Genomic DNA, 8397 nt, shown 5'->3' on the forward strand with positions numbered 1-8397 from the left:
TGGGAGAGAGAGAGAACACCAGTGGAAATGAAGAGGATATGTTAGCTTTAAACCCAAGGGGATGACAGCCAATTGCCCTATTTTGTGGTCTGATATTAACACTGGAGCTAATTTCATGTCTATTGCAATACTGAGAATGCTGATTTTGGGAATCAGAGGCAGTTTGTCAGGAAGACTGAGGCCACCTGAGGAATCCTGATTCCTGCTTTCTAAGAAGTCCAAAGCAAATGCTGTGTAGGCATGATGTATAAATGGGTGCTCTCTGGAGCTCTTTTGATGTGTTTCCTATATCCAGGTTCTCCAGTGCAGGAACATACTCCAATCAGTTCAGAGCACATAGATGTCCAAAGATTCCTCCTTGCATCCTAAATTCCAAATGGCTTCAAATATACCCAGAGAAACCAGTTTCCTAGTGCCTAAAGAGCCTACAAGGTACTTACCTTTTCAAATGTGTCAGAGTCCTCTAGTGACCCCAAAACGTCCACTGCAATCAAGTCATTCAGTCCATGAAAGGGACCTACATCAGAAAGAGTCCCAAGAACCATCCAGAAACTCGGGTATGCGAATGCAAACAAGTGTTGTAATGGGCCCAGGTTTACCAACTCTGAGAAGACTCTCAGGGCAGCCAAGTCATCAGATACTTTCAAGACCCTCAGTGAGTTCTGGTTTCCCTGTTCCCATAGGTTCTATGCCACTGTCAGATAAATATTATAACAAACAATCTGGCCCTGTGGCTCCAAGAAAGTGTCGAAAGGAACGCACCGTGTACTCCAAAGAACAAAAGTGTCTGCTGCAAGAACATTTTCACCAGTGCCAGAACCCAGACCTGGAACATCGGAAGGCACTGGCATTACTGATTGGTGTGACAGAATACAAGATCCAGGTATGCCTCTCTCTTTTCCCTCTGTTCAACACCAAAAGGGTCTCTTCCTCAATCAATTACCTGAACTCTGTGCTTCTTATGTGCTATGGGCACCTTGGAGATTTGTGAATGCTGGATATTCAGCCCTCTAGGGCTGGACCTCCCATTCTGATTCAACCTGGTACCATTTTGGGTCAAGATTATTTTCCTGCAGGGTCTTAGAGACCCATACACCACGGCTTCTACTAAGACACAGGACACACTACCTGAATCTTCCCCAGATTTTGGTGCCAAGTCATATACATCCTACCTTACTGCGATCTCTTTAGGATTTAGAGCCTCAGACTTCTCTGTTTCTGCCTCATGCAGTTTCTATGGCTATAAAAACACCTCCCATCTAAAGGCTTCAACCTGTGGTCCCGTTAGGAGCAATCAGGTATTCCTCTGATGTCTCCTTTGTTTTCCAGACCTGGTTCAAGAACAGACGAGCTAAAGAATGTCGGAAGAGTTCACAACTCCCTCGGAGAATTGGAAGTGGACCTCACTATAGGCCTACTTCCAGCAGTGGTGGTGAAGTTCCTGATTTCGCTGCCAGTCCAGATTCTGTGTGCCAGAGACATGTGAATGTCAGCTATCCTCCTGAGTTTAGACCATCAAGGAACTCCCCTCACCAGGAATTCAACTCTTCCCTCATTGATCAATCCTTGGAAGACATGTGTTTCAGCAAGAGCCACATTATCTCGGAGCATCAAAGGCAGAAATGTAGAGAACTTTCCAGGGAACCGGGGCACCTATCTAGTGATAGGTCTGGCTGTTCCAACGTTCTTTCCTCACCTTCTCCACCAGCCAGTGCTCAATCTTCGTGTGGCATACCCTCAGGATTAAGCCTTTCTACTCAACTCGGACCTCCAAGTATGACCCAAAACTCAGAATCCACCTTCTCCATGTGCCAGACACCATCAGTTTTGAGCCCTCTTCCTGAACTCAGCCCCTTGAGTAATTCCCTAGACCAGATGGCCATCTTTTCCAAAATTGATCAGGTCTGTGAAATCTATCAAAAGAATACAAGGTCTAAGAAGCAAAGGAAGGAGACGGAGAAGAACACGGTGCAAAATTTGATGCATGGCCAGGATTCCTGTGAAATAACTGAAAGCCCTAAAGGCACTGTCTCTCTTCCAAGCTCTGCCTATCAGGATACCTTGGCTGAGAGACAGTCTGTGTTCAGTTCTCCTCCATGCAGCCCATCAAGTACATCTCCAGACTCAGAATCCATATTTTCTGCGTGGAAGGAAACATGTCATGTCAGCTTTCCTCCTCCTTTCAGCCCAAGTATGTTCTCAGACCCGGAGTCAACCTTGTCCATTATTCAGATTAATGAGAATTTATTAAGTGATGCCATGATGTCTCTATAGGCTGAGTGAAACCCAGCAACAGGGGTATGGTCTGTCAACTATCAATCTGTGCACTATCTGCACAACCTGCTGCAGATCAAGAACCAGCAATAGCCCAAACTCCACATTCCAGCAAAGGTTTGACATCTGGGAATCCAAGGGAGACCCATTGCTCAATACACACTCATAGGGTTTAAGACCAGACTGCTATATAAGACCAGCTCTTCTCTGTATATCTCAGTGACTTGGATTCTGTCTCAGACCAAGTGTCACTGTCTGACTTCCCTGAGCACTTCTGACTTGTGGATGTCATCTAAGAACTGTTGATCCAGAAGTTTGGGGCACTCCTCTCTCCATCTACCAAAGTGAAAGGTTTAAACTTGGAGACTGATTGTCTGAACACATGAGGTAGAAAGCTTTCAAGGAAGACTTTGTGAAAATGTCGCAATTAAACTAGTGTTATTTATTTTCAATGTATCACAAAGGTACAGCTATTCATTGAACATAGCAATTAAATGGATTCTCTCCTATTTTTATATTGGTTACCACTTGATTACACACAGTTCCCTGTCCTGCTATGTCTACCCACCTTTGTGCCCTCCCCTTCCCCAAAGCGTGAAAAAATAAAAAATTATAAAACGGACATAGTTCTGTCTTCTGTATTGTCACTGGAGTATGGGGACATAATCTTCATGGACTTCGCAATAACAGAATATACACCTTCTCCTTCTACCTCTTCCATTACTCACCCATTATGGAAAGGTTCATTTCTGTATCCCAACCCACTTAAGTGTTCTCTTCAGTGCCTCTATTACTAGTATGCTAATTTCTAGGAAGGCGGGGTAAGTTGGCATATGAATAGCTGTAATGGCAGAAGCCTCCCATATCCCTTCCTCTTGACTGCGAATCTTCATCCATCAATATCAAAGCAATAGTATCTTTCTTGCTCTTCACATCAGGAAAACAGGGATTATGGGTTGTCAAAGTGTTTCATGCCATCTTCTTGCTTCTCCTGAGTGTTGAAATTCCAGGTGAGTTAATACACCTGCCTTCAGGAAGATGTGGGGGTCAGGGAGGACAGATGTATAGTACCTGAGCACAGGTAATCAACCACATGGAAGAAGGTAAGGTAATACAATTGAGTCATCTAAGTTATGATCTAGTCAAAGAGGAGCTGAAATTTATAGGCATGGTATTTTTTTAATATTTTTTGTACACGAGTACGCTATAGCTGTCTTCAGACACACCAGCAGAGAGCCTTACATCCCTTCACAGATGGTTTGAGCCACCATGTGGTTCCTGGGAATTGATTCAGGACCTCTGGAAGAGCAGTCAGTGCTCTTAAACACAGAGCCATTTTCCAGCCCTAGACATGGTATTTTAAAATGTTTTTTTTTAATCTGAGACTTATTTCTGGGAGGAAGAGTCTGGGAGGAAGAACCAGGCATAACATTTACAGAATTCCACTAAAATTGGGAACAAGTCAAGGCTGCCACTCTCTCCATATCTGTTCAATGCATTACTTGAAGTTCTTAGCTTAATCAAAAAGACACTTGTAGGAGGTATAGGAGGTACATATGGGGAAGGAGTACATCAAAGTACCTTTATTTAAATGATATGACAATGTTCAGAAGTGACTTGAAAAATTGCGTGCTCGCTTCGGCAGCAATATACTAAAATTGGAACGATACAGAGAAAATTAGCATGGCCCCTGCACAAGGTTGACACGCAAATTCGTGAAGTGTTCCATGTTTTTACAAATTGGCTACACAAACAAGACCCAACATTTTGCTGCTTACAGGAAACTCATCTCAGAGTAAAAGATAGACACTACCTAAAAATGAAAGGCCGGAAAACAATTTTCCAAGCAAATGCTATGAAGAAACAAGCTGGAGTAGCCATCCTAATATCTGATAAGATTGACTTCCAACCCAAAGTCATCAAAAAAGACAAGGAGGGGCACTTCATACTCATCAAAGGTAAAATCCTCCAAGAGGAACTCTCAATTCTGAATATCTATGCTCCAAATACAAGGGCAGCCACATTCATTAAAGAAACTTTAGTAAAGCTCAAAGCATACATTGCCCTCACACAATAATAGTGGGAGACTTCAACACACCACTTTCACCAATGGACAGATCATGGAAACAGAAACTAAAAAAGGACACAGTGAAACTAACAGAAGTGATGAAACAAATGGACCTGACAGATATCTACAGAACATTTTATCCTAAAACAAAAGGATATACCTTCTTCTCAGCACCCCATGATACCTTCTCCAAAATTGACCATATAATTGGCCACAAAACAAGCCTTAACATATACAAAAATATTTAAATTGTCCCATGCATCCTATCAGATCACCATGTACTAACGCTGATCTTTTAATAACAACATAAATAATGGAAAGCCAACATTCACGTGGAAACTGAACAACACTCTTCTCAATGATACCTTGGTCAAGGAAGGAATAAAGAAAGAAATTAAAGAGTTTTTAGAATTTAATGAAAATGAAGCCACAACATACCCAAACCTATGGGACAAAATGAAAGCATTTCTAAGAGGGAAACTCATAGCTCTGAGTGCCTCCAAGAAGAAACGGTAGAGAGCACATACTAGCAGCTTGACAACACATCTAAAAGCTCTAGAAAAAAAGGAAGCAAATTCGCCCAAGAGGAGTAGCGGCAGGAAATAATCAAACTCAGGGGTGAAATTAACCAAGTGGAAACAAGAAGAACTATTCAAAGAATTAACCAAACGAGGAGTTGGTTCTTTGAGAAAATCAACAAGATAGATAAACCCTTAGCTAGACTCACTAGAGGGCACAGGGACAACATCCTAATTAACAAAATCAGAACTGAAAAGGGAGACGTAACAACAGATCCTGAAGAAATCCAAAACACCATCAGATCCTTCTACAAAAGGCTATCCTCAACAAAACTGGAAAACCTGGACGAAATGGACAAATTTCTAGACAGATACCAGCTACCAAAGTTAAATCAGGATCAAGTCAATGATTGAAACTGTCCCATATCCCCTAAAGAAATAGAAGCAGTCATTAATATTCTCCCAGCCAAAAACAGCCCAGGACCAGCTGGGTTTAGTGCAGAGTTCTACCAGACCTTCAAAGAAGATCTAATCCCAGTTCTGCACAAACTATTCCACAAAATAGAACTAGAGGGAACTCTACCCAACTCATTCTATGAAGCCACAATTACTCTGATACCTAAACCACAAAAAGATCCAACAAAGATAGAGAACTTCAACCAATTTCCCTTATGAATATCAATGCAAAAATCCTCAATAAAATTCTCGCGAATCGAATCCAAGAACACATTAAAGCAATCATCCATCCTGACCAAGTAGCTTTTATTCCTGGGATGCAGGGATGGTTCAATATACGGAAATCCATCAATGTAATCAATTATATAAACAAACTCAAAGACAAAAACCACATGATCATCTCATTAGATGCAGAAAAAGCATTCGACAAGATCCAACACCCATACTTGGTAATACTCTTGGAAACATCAGGAATTCAAGGCCAATACCTAAACATGATAAAAGCAAGCTACAGCAAACTAGTAGCCAACATCAAAGTAAATGGTGAGAAGCTTGAAGCAATCCCACTAAAATCAGGGACTAGACAGGGCTGCCCACTTTCTCCCTACCTCTTCAACATGGTACTTGAAGTCCTAGTCAGAGCAACTCGACAACAAAAGGAGATCAAGGGGATACAAATTGGAAAAGATGAAGTCAAAATATCACTTTTTGTAGATGATATGATAGTATATATAAGTGACCCTAAAAATTCCACCAGAGAACTCCTAAACCTGATAAACAGCTTCGGTGAAGTAGCTCGATATAAATTTAACTCAAACAAGTCAATGGCCTTTCTGTACACAAAGAATAAACAGGCTGAGAAAGAAATTAGGGAAACAACACCCTTCTCAAGAGTCACAAATAATATAAAATATCTTGGCGTGACTCTAAGGAAGTGAAAGATCTCTATGATAAAAAACTTCACATCTCTGAAGAATGAAATTAAAGAAGATCTCAGAAGATGGAAAGATCTCTCATGCTCATGGATTGGCAGGATCAACATTGTAAAAATGGCTATCTTGCCAAAAGCAATCTACAGATTCAATGCAATCCCCATCAAAACTCCAACTCAATTCTTCAACGAATTAGAAAAGGCAATCAGCGGCTTCATCTGGAATAACAAAAAACCTAGGATAGCAAAAGCTCTTCTCAAGGATAAAAGTACCTCTGGTGGAATCACCATGCCTGACCTAAAGCTTTACTACAGAGCAATTGTTATAAAAACTGCATGGTAATGGTATAGTGACAGACAAGTAGACCAATGGAATAGAATTGAAGACCCAGAAATGAACCCACACACCTATGGTCAATTGATGTTCGACAAAGGAGCTAAAACCATCCAGTGGAAGAAAGATAGCATTTTCAACAAAAGGTGCTGGCACAACTGGTTGTTATCATGTAGAAGAATGTGAATCAACCCATTCCTCTCTCCTTGTACTGAGGTAAAATCTAAGTGGATCATGGAACTTCACATAAAAGCAGAGACACTGAAACTTAGAGAGGAGAAAGTGGGGAAAAGTCTCGACTATATGGGCACAGGGATAAAATTCCTGAATACAACAGCAATGGCTTGTGCTGTAAGATCTAGGATTGACAAATGGGACCTCAAGAAACTGCAAAGCTTCTGCAAGGCAAAAGACACCATCAATAAGACAAAAAGACCACCAACAGATTGGGAAAAGATCTTTACCTATCTTAAATCAGATAGGGGACTAATATCCAATATATATAAAGAACTTAGAGGGTGGACTCCAGAAAAACAAATAATCCCCTTAAAAGGTGGGGCTCAGAGCTGAATAAAGAATTCTCACCCGAAAATACCGAAAGGCTGAGAAACACCTGAAAAAATGTTCAACATCCTTAATCATCAGAGAAATGCAAATCAAAACAATCCTGAGATTCCATCTCACACCAGTCAGAATGGCTAAGATCAAAAATTCAGGTGACAGCAGATGCTGGCGAGGATGTTGAGAAAGAGGAAAACTCCTCCATTGTTGGTGGGATGGCAAGCTTGTACAACCACTCTGGAAATCAGTCTGGCGGTTCCTCAGAAAATTGGACACAGTACTACTGGAGGATTCTGCAATACCACTCCTGGGCATATATCCAGAAGATGTCCCAACCGGTAAGAATGACACATGCTCTGCTATATTCATAGCAGCCTTATTTATAATAGCCAGAAGCTGGAAAGAACCCATGTGCTCCTCAACAGAGGAATGAATACAAATTATGTGGTACATTTACACAATGGAGTACTACTCAGCTATTAAAAAGAATGAATTACAAAATTCCTAGGCAAATGGTTGGACCTGGAGGGCATCATCCTGAGTGAGGTAACCCAATCACCAAAGAACTCAAATGAAATGTACTCATTGATAAGTGGATATTAGCCCATAAACTTAGTATAGCGAGATATAAGGTACAAGGTGCAAAACACATGAAACTGAAGAAGAACGAAGACCAAAGTATGGACATGGTGCCCCTTCTTAGAATTGGGAACAAAACACCCATGGAAGGAGTTACAGAGAATAAGTTTGGAGTTGTGACGAAAGGATGGACCATCTAGAGACTGCCATATGCAGGGATCCACCCCATAATCAGCTTCCAAACGCTGACACCATTGCATACACTAGCAAGATATTGCTGAAAGGACCCAGATATAGCTGTCTCATGTGAGACTATGCCGGGGCCTAGCAAACACAGAAGTGGATGCTCACAGTCAGCTATTAGATGGATCACAGGACTCCCAATGGTGGAGCTAGAGAAAGTACCCAAGGAGCTAAAGGGATCTGCAACCCTACAGGTGGAACAACATTATGAACTAACCAGTACCCCGGAGCTCTTGACTCTAGCTACATATGTATCAAAAATGGCATAGTCAGCCATCACTGGAATGAGAGGCCCATTGGACACATAAACTTTATATACCCCAGTACAGGGGAATGCCAGGGCCAAAAAATTGGAAATGGGTGTGTAGGGAAGTTGGGGGGAGGGTATGGGGGACTTTTTGGATAGCATTGGAAATGTAATTGAGGAAATACG

At 41.5% G+C, this 8397-nt stretch overlaps 1 non-coding gene and 1 pseudogene across 1 annotated transcript; both read left to right on the forward strand.

The window, feature by feature from the left end:
• On the forward strand, positions 296-2053 carry Obox4-ps33 (oocyte specific homeobox 4, pseudogene 33; annotated as a pseudogene).
• Gm23714 lies at positions 3905-4009 on the forward strand. The gene has a single exon (XR_003947198.1). It is a non-coding gene; the product is annotated as a U6 spliceosomal RNA (small nuclear RNA).
• The last annotated feature ends 4388 nt before the right edge of the window (positions 4010-8397 follow it).

This window comes from Mus musculus, chromosome 7, assembly GCF_000001635.26.
Source record: "Mus musculus strain C57BL/6J chromosome 7, GRCm38.p6 C57BL/6J".
Classification (NCBI taxonomy): domain Eukaryota; kingdom Metazoa; phylum Chordata; class Mammalia; order Rodentia; family Muridae; genus Mus; species Mus musculus.